At 38.4% G+C, this 16,474-nt stretch overlaps 1 protein-coding gene across 5 annotated transcripts in view; it reads right to left on the bottom strand.

The window, feature by feature from the left end:
- The window catches only part of TBL1X (transducin beta like 1 X-linked), a 453,077-nt gene that overhangs the window by 239,651 nt on the left and 196,952 nt on the right, over positions 1–16,474 (bottom strand). For all 5 annotated transcript variants that reach the window (XM_077294734.1, XM_077294736.1, XM_077294737.1 and 2 more), the window contains exon 3: positions 15,277–15,355. The gene's annotated coding sequence lies outside the window, so the exon portion shown is untranslated. The remainder of the gene's footprint in view (positions 1–15,276; positions 15,356–16,474) is intronic.

The raw sequence follows: 16,474 nt of genomic DNA, 5'->3' as shown, positions 1-16,474 counted from the left end.
ACAGCTTCATGATCTTTTATCCATCATTGGGTTTGCAGATGTATTAATGTTTAAACAGACGCTCGCTGTGTCATGAACATTCGTTAACCATGATGAATGTTCACATACAATGTACGCCAATGCAGCTGCTCCAATACAGTAAATGTGTGTCCTCGCTACATTAATTGCATAGGCTATGTTAACGCTGTAGCACAGATTATACACATCCGTATTGGAAATCGAAACTGTAAGTTAATTGTTTTTAACTGAAAGGGGTTTTGCCATGAATAAAGTTAATTTTAATTAACATATCCTGGAATAAAAATAAATTCCACAATTGGATGTGTTAAAAAATATCTTCCTGTGCTGAGATAATTTTATAAATGTGTCTCTGCTATGTACTGTGTAATGGCTGTGTCTGACTGTGCAGGAACATGGTCTGATCATACCACATCTCCTGGGGAGGACGCAAAAGAGGATACAGACAGGACAGCACGGGATCACAGCTGATTCTTTTTGTGAGGTAAAACATTTCCCTGCCTGTTTTTAATGGCCAATGAAATGTTTTACCTCACAGAAAGAATCAGCTGTGATCCCATTCTGTCCTGTCTGTATAGTTTTTTGCGTCCTCCCCTGCCCATTAGCTTTGATATGTTCAGACCATGCTCCTATACGGTCAGACACGGCCATTACACAGTACACAGCAGGGGCACATGTATAAGATTATCTCAGCACAGTAATCTTGCAATTTTCACATAAGGGCTATTTTAGAATCATACTTTCTGACCTTTCAGGAATAGTTTTCAGCTTGGTTCCTTATCAGCAAAGCAGGATTACAATGACAGATGACACCTCTATGCACAGCTGAAAGCACAGAATCCACCATTCACCAAAATTAATGCTACAGCTGACCCTGCTTCACCTCCCTTCACTATGATGTTTGCACATGCTCATAAGATGCTTCAATACAAAAGATAGGGTCAGGGTCTGTACATTGCTGCTAATGTTCATGTGTTGCTTCCTGAAACAACATGAAATATGGGTCTAGAAAAAGTGGCCAGTGTGAAAATTGCAAGATTTCTATTTTTTATTTTTAATACAAATGGTGATAAGAAAAAAAAATTGATAATTAAAGAAAAATATTTACATTTAACATAAAAGCATGATTTCTATAATAGGTCACTTTCTGATGATACTTCCCGTAAGTCTTATATATTATAGTAATATAATAATAGTATATTGTAGGCCTCCATTGATCAATGTTGTTTTTCTAGAACATCCGACAAATACTCTGTCATATAGATCTAAATCTGGGGAATCTGGAGGCCAGGACTGTGAACTCTTTGCCATGTTCCTTATACCATTCCTGAACACTGTAGTGTGTCAGGGTGCATTATTCTGCTAAGCTAAGGCAGTGCCTTAAGGAAATACCATTACCATGAAGGAGTCAAGGCAACATCCACATGAATGCCAGTGCATCCATAATAATATCACACAAAAAGCTTCATTAAATTCAAGAATAATACAAATAATTAAAACCATAGACAAGCCAGGGAACCATTATAATGAAAAAACAATAAAAAGAGAGATGGAATACTAGTAAAATGAAATGGTGGTATAATAGTACATCACTAATAGCAGAAATGACAATAATGTGACAGCCAAATAACCAATTACAATTATCCCCCAAATAAGTAGAAATGTAGAGACGAACACATTGAATATACATAAAAATAATGACAAATCAACTATTATGCCCTTTACCCTGATGATGCTGGTTTTTACTGTAGTATTTCGTTCAGGTCATGTTTATTCTATGTGCCATTCTGTACATTTATTACTTATTATTATGGGTATTTCCAAATAATTTTTCACTGTTTTAGAAAACACATATGTATCCCACTAATGGCAGAGACTTTGGGGCTGGCGTGGACGCGTCCTCTCTGGAGAATAGCGATAGCACAACAGATGACAGTAAATGTATTATATTACAAAATAAATAGAAGCTTTGCCTTATTATGGTGAGTTTACGCATAACGGGATTTTCCACCTGTTTGCTTGGCACAATATGCGCAACAGTTTTTGGAAAGTGAACTGCAGATGCGTTTATAATATGTCACATTTCCAGCCAAGATTAAATCTCTGTTGATATCTTTGTCAGCGGAACTGAAATGAAATAATGGTGAGATCCGTAGCTACTGACCCAGCTTATTACATCAGTAATGAACAACGGAAAAAGGCAACTGGATGGTGCCGTCATTCTAGTCTGTAATCAATTCCTGTTAGGTAGAATAAAAAATGAATAAAGATTCAAAATCCAAGCAAAAATATATGAAAACGGGATATTTACAAATAATAATACATTCCATTGAAGCTAACATGAAACGATATATTGTGCCACCACCATCATTAGGCGCACAGTAAGCTGGTGTAGAATTGGCCAAATATACCACCTGGCATAAATATCATCAGAGGCTTCGGTAATGTTGCCGCACTGAACAATTTTTCAACTTGCTTGTTGCCAATGAGTCTCTAGACGTAGGATAGATAATGTTTTTCATAATAACACTTTCACTTACCCACCCGGTGATCAGATGTGATTGGTGGTGTCTTAACGAGTAACTGTTGCTTTATTTTTATTTCATGAATCAATAATAGACTTGAAAATAAGCTTCTTTCTCCTAATGGACTAATAATTTATATTCAAAATTCTCAATTCATGGGGATAATCTGTCTTCAGAGAAGACAGAATGTTACATTACTGAGATAGGAGATGACAGGTAATACTGGTAAGATTTTTTGTAGACAGGAGCTGGGTGGGAAGAGAGGAGAGGAGCTCTGCCTCTAGCTCCTCTACTTTCCCCCACTCAACTTTACATAGAAACTAGAGATGAGCGAATGTGCTCATTACTCGGGTTTTCCGAGCATGCTCAGGTGTCCTCTGAGTATCTTGGGTCATGCTCGTAGATTATGATTATGTCTCCGCAGCTGCATGATTTCCGGCTGTTAGACAGCCTGAACACGTGCAGGGATTGCCTGTTTGTTAGAGAATCCCATGTGTTCAGGCTGTCTAGCTGCTGCAAATCATGCAGCTGCGGTGACTCAAACATAATCTACGAGCACGCCCAAGATACTCGGAGATCACCCGACCATGCTCGGAAAACCCGAGTAACGAGCACACTCGCTCATCACTAAGAGAATCTCATTGGTGGCAGCTGCCATCTCTTATCTCAGTAATGTAATAATTCACTGAAGACAGATTTTACCTGTGGATTGACAATTTTGAGAATAAAAGATCTGTCCTGGAGGAGAAAAAAGCTTATTTCTCTTATTAGATATATTAGAAAGTTGTTTTTTTTCACATAAAAATAGATTTAAAGTACCCTGGCTCTGCGTCCAGTTTGGTCTTCCTTGTCAGCTCATCCAGGGCAGTGTTCACTCCTGTGCCCAGCAATCCCCTACTAGGTGAACGTCACGAGAGGCCTACTAATCCAGGATCGCTGGAGAAGAAGTGAACATTTGCTCATCTCATGTGCTAAAACTTAGATTTCTCCCATAGCAGCTTCTGCAGGGAAAAAGGAACATTACAGGACAAAACCAAATATAATTCTCTTTTTGGACCCACAGAGGCAGATAACAGCCTTAGGGGCATCTATGAGCCCTACTAGAACATACAGAGGTCAGGGGAGCCTACCATACCATAGGGGCCACAACTAAATCAGGTGACTGACAGCCATTCATTCATTATCTCTGCCTCAATAGTCAAAGTGCATTGGTTTCTGTAGGGACATAAGCCAAAATCAGGAACAGATTAACAGATTCTGGCAGAGGTTTTTTTTATTCAACCTGTTCCTTTTTTCGGAAAAACAGGGTAATTTATTTTCCAGATACTAGCAGGTTCTGCTACAAACCCCTTTGCTTCCTCGCAGTGCTTAGTCAAGTAGTGGCATATGATAATGAAACACATGGCAGATGTATGAAAGCTCTAAAATCTGATGACAGTGCGAGATAGTCTGAATATCAGCGTTATCAAACACCAGATTCATTTAGAAGCACAGGCATATTCATATTTTCATCCGTATGCATTAATACGTTAATATATCTGGCTCACAAAGATGGATCTGACTGAGAGGACTATAGCTCAGCCGCCTTTACAATACGAGGATGATGTTCAGCATTTCTTCTCTTTACAACTCCACAGCTGCTGTAAGTCAAGTTCACTCAGGGCCCTATATCTTACCGTTACTTTGGCACTATACGGCCCTATTATGTAGCCACATTCTGGCCAATATTGATGGGTTCTGCACGACAAGCAACTATAAATAATTAAATGTAGAAAAGGGAATCAAAAATGTTCCATAGCCCTAGACAGATGGTGAACACATACTACTAACTGGAAGAAATATGGCGCTGAAAATGAGTTTCTTTAACTTTAGCCAATTTTCATTTTTAACACTTTTTTCCCCTCCCCCTTTTCCAATAGTCATAAATTTTGAATTTTTCCATCAACATAGCTGTATGATGGCTTGTTTTTTTGCAGGACAGGTTATAGGTTTGAATGACACCGTTTAATATACTGGAAAATGGGAAAAAATTCCAAGTGTGGTGAAATTGGGAAAAAAGGCAATTCTGCCATGTTTTTTGTGGGTTTTTCATGATGTACATTCTGTGTTAACCGCTTAAGGATCAGTTGTATGTCCGTTTTTGCGTTTCCATTTTTGGCTCCCCTTTTTCCCACAGCCATAACTTTTTTTATTTTTCCATCAATATGGCCATGGGCTTGTTTTTTGAAGGACGAGATGTACTTTTGAATGGTGCCATTGATTTTAGCATATCGTGTACTGGAAAACGGAAAAAAAATTTCAAGTGCGGTGAAATTGCAAAAAAAACCTGCAATTCCACAATTGTTTTTGGTATTATACTTTTGCCATGTTCACTAAATGCTAAAACTGACCTGCCATTATGATTCTCCAGGTCATTATGGGATCACAGACACCAAACATGTCTAGGTTTTTTTTTTATTTATGTGGTGAAAAAAAAAATCCAATGTTTGTAAAAAAAAACAAAACCCTGTAGCGTCTCCAGTTTTCAGGACCTGGGGCTGAGTGCCGGCTTATTTTTTGTGAGTCAATCTGACGTTTTTATTGATACCATTTTGGATTAGATATGATCTTTTTATCGCCCATTATTGCATTTTATTACAATGTTGCAGCAACCAAAAAACGTAATTCTGGTGTTTTGATTTTTTTTCCCGCTACGCCATTTACTGATAGAATTCTTTTTAAATATTGATAGAAATGTTGATTCTGAATGTGGCAATAGCAAATATGTATATATTTGTCTTTGTATTGTTTAATTTTGAATGGGGCAAAAAGGAGATGATTTGAATTATTATATTTTTATATTTTTTAAATATTTTTTTAATTTTTTTTCACCTGCTATGAGCTCTGACCACTGGGTGGCGCTCTTTGTTGTCCAGCTATGACAACCACAGAGGGCTGTCATGCCAACTCATTGGCAACCCACGGTCATGTGACACAGGCGTTGATGGGTGGGATTAATAACACGCTTCCTGCGCATGCAGGTTAAATGCCAGAGGCAGAGGCATTTAACATGTTAACAGCCACGGGTGGATCCCGAGACCGCACCAAACAGGGGGAGGCGTCCAATGTCGGATATATCTGTCAATGGACGTCAAGGGTTTAAAAGCTACTTTTAATCCTGATTGTTCAGGTCAGCACAATGATGACGATACCAAACTTGTGTATTTGTTTTTATTTAAGTGGAGAAAAATAAATTCAGAAATTTGTAAAAAAAAAATGTGTGGTTTGTATATAGCCTGCAACATTTTTTTTTTTTCCGTCGATACATCAGGGCGAGGGCTTGTTTTATTTCCTTGACGAGCTGACAGTTTTTTCATACCATTTTTGGACATATATGATGTTTTAATCTGATTTTACTGCATTTTTTTTAAGGAGGAGTAGTAACCAGAACACTGGTGTTTTCATTCTCTTTCTCATTACGGCTTTTACCGATCAGGTTATTGATTTTAATATTTTTATAGACTGGACTTTAATAATTGCAGCAATACCTCGAATATGTAGTTTTTAATTTTTTTATTTCTCTATTTTAATTGGAGGAAAAAGGGGTTATTTGAATTTTGAAACTTAAACTTTGACTTTATTTGTTAGTTCCAGTATTGCAGTATATTATGTAAATCTCGGTCTCCCTTATAGCTCAGCATCTGTGCGTAATGCTCATCTTTAGCTTGGACCTTTGGATTTATATTGTTCATTCACTGATTCACAGTTGTAACAACCAGAACTTTCTAATTTTTAAGAAAACTTCACTACATGACATCTGTTTTTTGTGTTTTTCATAAAATCACATCCATTTTGCTTGGACGGTTTAACACAGCAGAATATCTGTGCAAAAGAGCAGCAGAAAAATGCAGAATTTACGCTTAATGTGAACATGGAAAAGTTGATGTGATTTCGTGAAAACTCATACCCTCGGAGCATCTAAAGGTGCAGTTGAGCTGCATTTTTTCCCTTTAGGCTTCTATGTGGAGACTGAAAAAAAGCACATGTAAAAAAATGCCTTTGCACTTTTAAGTGCAGAATCACAGCTTTTCTGTACTATGAAAAAAAAGCTTTAAAAACACTGTTTCACATCTGCACCAAAATCGCATCAAATAAGGAAAGCTCATAAAGAAATGTCGCCAAAAACCCCAACATTTACACTACATGTGAACACAGCCTCAGCGTTAGATTTCTATTACTTTTTACACCATTTACTGATCTGATTACTTTGTTGTTTTGATTGCAGGGATGCTAAATATGTCCATATTATTTACTGATTTGTAATGTTTACTTAAAAAAGGCATTAAAATTAAATTTTTGTAATTGTTTGTAATTTTTGTTTAGCAATTTTATATGAAGAAAAAAAATCTTACTTTTATTTTCCCTCTGGAATACAGGGACATAGAAATACACTGCTATGCACAGATGAATATCTATGTAGCAGTGTGAATTGCCTAAGAGCCTGTAACTCAGCTTCAAGTATAGAAAATCCTCATTTCCTGGTCATTAGAGACTGTGGCTTATAGCTTTAGCTGCTGCCTGTAATGAAACATCTTGTGTGTTCGAATCCCTGGCAAGACCAGGTCTCAAGCAAAGAAGTTGCTAGTTTATTTAATTAATGGTAAGCGGCTCTGCTTCCTAAGGAAGAGGAGCTAAGGAGCAATAAAAATGCCAAGAGAAGCCATCACACTGAGAGGGAGTGGAAGTTGGGACACATCACTGCTCGGGACATTGCTGCAACAACAGTAACAAGGTCATGCTTTTACTCCTGTTTTGGGTGAAATAGCAATAACTGTTAGCTTTTTATAATGCAAGGATTATGACTAATAAGACTGAAGAACTGCCCTAATGCCATGCCTCTTCATTTTGCACCTAGCTCCACTTACAATCACTTATCAGTGAAAAGGTTCCACTCTGTTGTACAGGGTTGGCCATTTATATGGATAGACCTGGGTGGACCATGTATATGGATACACCTAAATAAAATGGGAATAGTTGGTGGTATCAACTTCCTGTTTGTGGCACATTAGTATATGGGAGGGGGAAAACTTTTCAAGATGGGTAGTGACCTTGGTGGCCATTTTGAAGTCAGCCATTTTGGATCCAACTTTATAAATGGCCCACCCAGGTGTATCCATATAAATGGCCCACCCTGTACTATGAAATAATTGTATGTATGAGAAATATCACAGCAGTGCACACATTGCTAAGTCACTTTTTCCATTCACTGTGTTCAGATCAGACAATTCCATTTTATATTGACATTTGTTCTGATCATATGTCCTCTGACATATGTTTACCAAGTTAAAGGAGCTTCCAAAAAGAACGCAGACTTTAAAGCATGTTTTCTGTTGTGTGCTGTTTGTGTAGGTTTTTTAATTGGTTTTACTATGCAATGTGCTCTCCCCATTATTTCGGTAATGCGCGCTTCCTTTAGATTAAATTTCTAGTATATAGTTTCTAAATTCTAGAGGCATCCAGGATGTCAGGCTGGAAATGCCTGTCACAGAAATGTAGACTGACCTGGTTTGTCTGCCACGGAGGACCAAACTGGATGTCAGACTATTTTTTTGCTCAAAGGGATATTCCTATTTCCAAGATTCTATCCCAATATGTAGGAGGTGTAATAATAATAATATTAGCAAATTCCTCCAATTAGAAATATAGTATAGTTCTTCTGATTCGCTATTCACTTACCCCATGTGCAGGCATTGAGGTAGCTTAGGAATCCATGGTTACGCCCACTAACTGTTACTATATGAGTGGTGATAACCATGGATACCTAAGCTACTGAAATGCCCTGCACATGGGGTAAGCAACATAGCTAATCAGCAGAACAATACTACATTTCTAATTTGAAGTATATGCCAATATTATTATTATAACACCTACTAAATATTGGGATAGGATCTTGGAGATGAGAATACACTTTAACTCTAAATATTATCTTACATATGTTCTATATGTCAGTTAAATGATAAAAACTTTTTGGATAGAATAATTTTGTTTAGCATATTTGCAATACTGTGGCTTCTCTGACTTTCAATGTTGATTGTTCTTCATTTGGCCCCTAAGGAATAAGGGCTTTATTGTGGATACAAGCACCATAAACGCAGTTATGCAACGGGCACATTCTCCAAGAAAAGCTGCCCTACATAACACATCGAATTCCCTTCTTTCTTCCATGTAGTAGGACAGTGTTAAATAATTTTGAAAATCCCGGATTGGAATTTCAATAACCAGCAAAGCTAATGATAACTCCCATGTTATTTACATGGGACTGGATACTTATTCTGAATGCCAGGTTCATTTCCAATACTTAGTATTCAGATTTTCCTGGCTTTGTAAGATGAAATAATATAATGAAAGAACGGAAGGTCACAATCAAAATATTAATGGGTATAAGCGGAATTAAAGAATTAAATGCACATCTAGACTGTTTGACTTTCTACTTTCCAAGGATTTTTGAGTCATTTTCAGAGTTTCCAAACAGCACGGCCCAAATTACATTCTAATGTAAAAATATCATAAACTCATATTCGGGGTCCAATTGTAGAGCTTTAGCCGACATGATGCGAAAAAAGCCATGGGAACCGGTGTGACTCTTACCACTAAAGTAACTTATGCTAAGGAAATCTGGAGAAATTTGCTTACGCCAATTATTTATTTATAGGGCATCTTTCCTTTACTTAATACTAAAATAAAGAAAAAAGTGTAAATCCTATTTAGCTCTTGATTTGTACTTTGCTTTTCTATATTGCATGTTTGTGAATGTAGAAATTGATATATTTAATCTGTAGGTTACAATGAGCCAAGTTTTCACATATTTTCATATAGGGTTGTCCCAAAAACAGCATTTATGACCAATTCGCAGACTAGAGAATAAATGTTGATTTCTGAGGTCTGGCAGTTGAGATCCCCACTAATCCTATGAATGGGGAGCCAAAGTCCCCCGTGGGATGGAGAGATAATATACAGAGTGAATAGAGCAGCGGTTGCACATGCTCACTACAGCTCCATTCACACAGAGGAGTTTGGAACTCCTGTTCTCATGATTGGAGCTGTTCCTAGCATCCCTTAGCGATAACACATTTGTTACTTATCCTGTAGATAGGTCATGTATGTTGTTTTATGGAAATTTGACTATTGTTTTATGTCAACAGCTCTTATGCATACCTATATGTTTCTATGGTAACAGAACCCTGAAGTCTGACCACTCTCCTACTTCTTGCTAACATACAGGTCCTTCTCAAAAAATTAGCATATAGTGTTAAATTTCATTATTTACCATAATGTAATGATTACAATTAAACTTTCATATATTATAGATTCATTATCCACCAACTGAAATTTGTCAGGTCTTTTATTGTTTTAATACTGATGATTTTGGCATACAACTCCTGATAACCCAAAAAACCTGTCTCAATAAATTAGCATATCAAGAAAAGGTTCTCTAAATGACCTATTACCCTAATCTTCTGAATCAACTAATTAACTCTAAACACATGCAAAAGATACCTGAGGCTTTTAAAAACTCCCTGCCTGGTTCATTACTCAAAACCCCCATCATGGGTAAGACTAGCGACCTGACAGATGTCAAGAAGGCCATCATTGACATCCTCAAGCAAGAGGGTAAGACCCAGAAAGAAAATTCTCAACAAATAGGCTGTTCCCAGAGTGCTGTATCAAGGCACCTCAATGGTAAGTCTGTTGGAAGGAAACAATGTGGCAGAAAACGCTGTACAACGAGAAGAGGTGACCGGACCCTGAGGAAGATTGTGGAGAAGGACCGATTCCAGACCTTGGGGAACCTGAGGAAGCAGTGGACTGAGTCTGGTGTGGAAACATCCAGAGCCACCGTGCACAGGCGTGTGCAGGAAATGGGCTACAGGTGCCGCATTCCCCAGGTAAAGCCACTTTTGAACCATAAACAGCGGCAGAAGCGCCTGACCTGGGCTACAGAGAAGCAGCACTGGACTGTTGCTAAGTGGTCCCAAGTACTTTTTTCTGATGAAAGCAAATTTTGCATGTCATTCGGAAATCAAGGTGCCAGAGTCTGGAGGAAGACTGGGGAGAAGGAAATGCCAAAATGCCTGAAGTCCAGTGTCAAGTACCCACAGTCAGTGATGGTGTGGGGTGCCATGTCAGCTGCTGGTGTTGGTCCACTGTGTTTCATCAAGGGCAGGGTCAATGCAGCTAGCTATCAGGAGATTTTGGAGCACTTCATGCTTCCATCGGCTGAAATGCTTTATGGAGATGAAGATTTCATTTTTCAGCACGACCTGGCACCTGCTCACAGTGCCAAAACCACTGGTAAATGGTTTACTGACCATGGTATTACTGTGCTCAATTGGCCTGCCAACTCTCCTGACCTGAACCCCATAGAGAATCTGTGGGATATTGTGAAGAGAAAGTTGAGAGACGCAAGACCCAACACTCTGGATGAGCTTAAGGCCGCTATTGAAGCATCCTGGGCCTCCATAACATCTCAGCAGTGTCACAGGCTGATTGCCTCCATGCCACGCCGCATTGAAGCAGTCATTTCTGCCAAAGGATTCCCGACCAAGTATTGAGTGCATAACTGAACATTATTATTTGATGGTTTTTTTGTTTGTTATTAAAAAACACTTTTATTTGATTGGACGGGTGAAATATGCTAATTTATTGAGACAGGTTTTTTGGGTTATCAGGAGTTGTATGCCAAAATCATCAGTATTAAAACAATAAAAGACCTGGCAAATTTCAGTTGGTGGATAATGAATCTATAATATATGAAAGTTTAATTGTAATCATTACATTATGGTAAATAATGAAATTTAACACTATATGCTAATTTTTTGAGAAGGACCTGTATAGTATGCAAGTAAGAAGTTATGCTACGTTCACATTTGCGTTGTGCAGCGCAGCGTCGGCGGTGCAACGCACAACGCATACACAACGCATGCAAAACGCATGCATAACACTGCGTTTTGCGATGCGTGCGTTGTGATTTTGGATGCCAAAAAAATGCAACTTGCTGCATCCTCTGCGCCCTGACACTTGCGTCAAAAAAGACGCAAGCATCAAAAAATGCAAGACAACGCATGTCCATGTGCCCCCATGTTAAATATAGGGGCGCATGATGCGTGCGTCGCCGCAGCTGCGCCCGACGCTGCGCTGCACAACGCAAATGTGAACGTAGCATAAGGGAAAATAATAGCCATATAAACCAGTGACAGTATTCCTACAAAGTGTCAAAGTGTGATCTCCTTTAGGCATCTATGACTCTCAGATTATTTTGACTGGACTTCCCCTTTAAGGATCCAATACATTTTTTAAAGTGAAAATACAATTAAACTGAACAGAGCAGTACATAAAAAAAGATAATGCTATACCCATCCTCTCCTTCATAGAATAACACTCAGATCCTGGTTGTCAGAAAAGTGTTTAAAGGGATTCTCTCAGCAGGTCCTTTACTGCATTTGATGGGCTTCATGTATAGAGTATTAGGGTATATGCACACGCTGCGGATTACTTTGCGGATTTTTCCGGACTGATTTTGGTAAATCCGCAGGTAAACCGCACTGCGGATTACCTGCGGAATTACCTGCGGATTTACAGCGATTTTTTTTGCGTATTTTGTGCGGATTCCACCTGCGATTTTACACCTGCGGATTCCTATTATGGAGCAGGTGTAAACCGCTGCGGAATCCACACAAAGAATTGACATGCTGCGGAATAAACAACGCTACGTTTCCACAGCATGTGCACTGTGGATTTTGTTTTCCATAGGCTTAAATGGTATTCTAAACTCAGGGAAAACTGCTGTGAATCCGCAGCAAAATCCACAACGTGTGCACATGCCCTTATACCTATCATGTAAAGAAAAAGGAAAAAAATCACGGCCTTTTATGTCTGCAGAATCCTAGAAAGCCACTTTCCTGCAAAACTGTTTGAGTTTTAGAAAACAATTGTTCTTTGAACAATACATGCAAGGTTGTGTGTAAGTATTAAAGGAGCGATCGCTTGGATACATAAAACCTATCATTGGATATACAGAATGAAGAGCAACTTTATTTATTTATTTATTTTTTGCTTTGTTATGTAAGACACTATGTCCCGTTGCTATATAGGATGCAGACCATAAAGGTTATAAATAGTAAAGCAATATGATCAAATCCAATATCATTGTCTTCCACCTTGTCCGATAAATGCCGGAGCGCAGTCGTTCCTTCCCACTGCCATATGGATCGTTAAATTTGAGAGCGGCAAAAAACATATAAAGTCCCTTTAAATGGTTATTTTAGCCAAAATGTTACATTCCCATCCTTACATGGAAGGTTTTAGAAAGATTTATTTGAATAATCATAATAATCAGCATAGTGATCATGAAACCCTCAGGAGTAGAGAGTCCATGCACTCAATGGTGCTGAATGAAGGTATGGAGGAGAGAAGCAGAGATGCTGGCTGACGATCCGAAGGTTTGCACCTGTGGCGACATGTCGGGGGTCCTCCCCCTTTTCTCAAACCTTTCATGTACGTCTGGATATTTAATGTTTTGGATAAAAGAAGTATTTAAAAGGACTTTATGTGTTTTTTGCCATTTTTCAATTTACTAAGATGTAAAGGTTCCTATAGACATTAAAGTTGTGCAGAAGTCGATGATTTCAGGAGGACTGGACAGTCATCTAATGTTAGGTGGGTCTCCCATTTTACCTTCTGGGGTATGAAAGATCGGGCAATTTTTAGTACAAACCACCCAATCCTTTTGTTCTTGTCCAAGATAAGCCGCGACCAGAAGAGTCCGGTTGTGTTACTTTCCCCTCCGCACACAGAGTAAATGAACACTTCACAGAAAAGACTGTTGACTAGTTCGGGGGTCAGGAGAGACAGCTAGGTATTCATATGCATTTTCGGTTATGGATGCTGAAATGGCCTTATTGTAAACCTGGAGTTTAATACAATATGTATTCGTCATTTTTATGCACTTTATTAGGATATATGGCTGCAGAGTAAACCAAAAAGCAGTGACCCAAGGCATGGTAGAAAATACAAATAGGTAAGGCTAAGTTCACATTATTGTATCTGTGCGCAGCGTATCATTTGCATACGTAAACGCGCTTTTACTCCGCATCATCTTATGCATGACGCTAAAAAAAACACTGTGTGCGCATGCGTTTAAATGCGTTGACATGTGTTTGCATTGTTTATGTGCATGGTGGAGTAGGTGACATAATTTCCTGGACATGCGCAGTCTGAAGTACGCATGCATATCGAACACATGCATACGCGTGTCCTTACATACCAATGCGTTCACACAGAGAGTAATGCGTTGTTTTGACGCACTCATCCGCATGCGCAAGCCTGCGCATAATTGACGCATCAAAAAATGCAACATGTTGCGTTAGCTGCATACCGCAAAACAACGCATGCGTATGCATCCGCATGCGAACTGATGCAAACACTTGTCCCTGTGTACACAATGTTAAATATATGTATGCAAGATGCAGATCGGTATGCAGGTATATGCTGCGCACACATACGCTAATGTTAACCCGGCATAAAGTAATCACAAAATGATATACAACACAAGTAAACACTGTACCACCGCACTATATAAGGCCAAGTAAATACTGCTCAAGTAGAACCAAAAATTGTGGGCGGCTAATAACGAAACAAGTTAAGAAAAGGGAATCCAAGTGTCAAAATAGTTGTGACCTCTCTCCAGAGTGACTGCAGATAGCAGTAAAACATCAGGGTCTCTTTCTCTTCATCATGCCACACTCAGGTGGGATAGCAAAAAACTGCTGTCAGATTGCCTTTAATTCTGCACATTTGCTTTTGTTAATTACAGTTCTATGGTTAGAAGAATCCTTAAATACACAGGAAAACTCATTCTGAAAGCAAGTAAAATCTTCAGCTGAAGCACAAGGCAATTAAAATCTGTGAATCTCAATAATATGCATTGTAGTGGTATCTGACTGTACCATTATTACCCTGTGCTCCAAATTATTATGCAAATTGGATTTAAGTGTCATAAAGATTTAATTGTTTTGTTTTTTAAATAAACTCATGGATGGCATTGTGTCTCAGGGCTCAATGGATCACTGAAATCAATCTTAAACACGTGATAATTAGTTTTCGAGGTGATTCTAATTAAAGGAAAACTACTTAAAAATGATGTTCCACGTTATTAAGCAGGCCACATGTTTCAAGCAATATGGGAAATAAAAAGGATCTCTCTGCTGCTGAAAAGCGTTAAAAAGTGCAATGCCTTGGATAAGGTATGAAAACATTAGATATTTCACGAAAACTTAAGAGTGATCATTGTACTGTTAAGAGATTTGTGACTGAAACAGAGCACAGACAGAGTTCATGCAGATAAAGGCATAATGAGGAAGGTTTCTGCCAGACAAATTCGTTGGATTACAAGAGCAGCTGCCAAAATACCATTGCAAAGCAGCAAACAGTTATTTGAAGCTGCTGGTGCCTCTGGAGTCCCTCGAACCTCAAGGTGTAGGATCCTTCAAAGGCTTGCTGTGGTGCATAAACCTACTATTTGGCCACCCCTAAACAGTGTTCACAAGCAGAAACGGTTGCATTTGGGCCCCAAACATACATGACCAATGACTAATTTTCAAAAAGTCTTGCTTACTGATGAGTGTCGAGCAACCCTGGATTATGTTATCAGATAAAATATACAATTCCACCAAAATCTGTAAAACCTTCTACTTACACTGAGGATACAGGATGCCAATCCACGTTTTCTTTTATTTTCTGGGCCCTTTACCACAGCCAGCTTTCACAGGTGGTACCTGCAAAAGTAACATTTCAAGTTTTATTCAGAGAAGACAGGATCTTATATACAGGTCATACTTATGTTTTGTAAATTGTATGAATACTGGAAGCTACTAACCACTCCACAGCCAATAAGGGAATGTGCACATGGACATTTTTTGAAGTGTTAAAAAAAAGATTTTTTTTCTATTAGAAACCGATTCAGAAATTGCTCCCTCAATGTGTCATTATTTCAGCGCTATTTGCCCTAAAGTGTTTTTTTATGAACATTTTGTTCACATTTTCTGAAATATATTATGTACATATTTTCCTAAAGCATCTTCTGTAAATGTTTTTTAAGCATTTTTTGTTTTTCTGTGGGCGACTTTCTTGCATTATTTATGAGCAATGAAAAAAACGATAGCGTTTTATGGGACTCGCTCAAAAAATACTAAAAGCACTAGGTTGTAGAAACAAGGGATATCTTCTAATGCTGCATTTACATGGGCCATTAGTTGAGCATTGATTGAATATATGCAAATTTACATACGTAGTTAAAGGGCAAAAAATGCTAATCCGATTTTTATGCCCCCATACAGCTTTATGAATGAGGCAGCATGTCCCCTGTTTACATGTGCTGATAGTAGTAATGACTCTTATGCAGCATAAATTTTCAGTTCACCCGACAAATGAATACATAAAGAATATATTGCCAGAAACCATTATGCAGGACATAGTTAATCAATGTAAAGTATTACTAAATAAAATGAAAATTGCCATACAGTGACCACATAAGGTTGCTCACATGTAGTAGGTAAACATTATTTATCAATTTTTCTGCATTCTCCAACAAAAAAGGTTCTGATTTCTTCTAATTAGACTTAAAACTTATAATGTGTAAAATAATCTTTAAAGTTTTGATGGCTCTTAAAGGGGTTGTCCACCACTCGGATGACTCCTTCTCAATCAGAGTTGTCCCACAATTTCCTGCACCCAATCTGCGCTGGCTTCACTCTGCCCACCTTCGGATGAATCAGACATCAAGAGGAAGTCAGAGCTGTGACTAACCGCTCACTTCCTCTTGATGTCTGATACTTCTGAAGGCGGGGAGAGTGATGCCTGTGCTGACTGGCCTTAGGGATCGCTTGACATAACAA

This window comes from Ranitomeya variabilis, chromosome 3 (assembly GCF_051348905.1).
Source record: "Ranitomeya variabilis isolate aRanVar5 chromosome 3, aRanVar5.hap1, whole genome shotgun sequence".
Classification (NCBI taxonomy): Eukaryota; Metazoa; Chordata; class Amphibia; order Anura; family Dendrobatidae; genus Ranitomeya; species Ranitomeya variabilis.
This window is presented reverse-complemented; position numbering and strand designations above follow the sequence as displayed.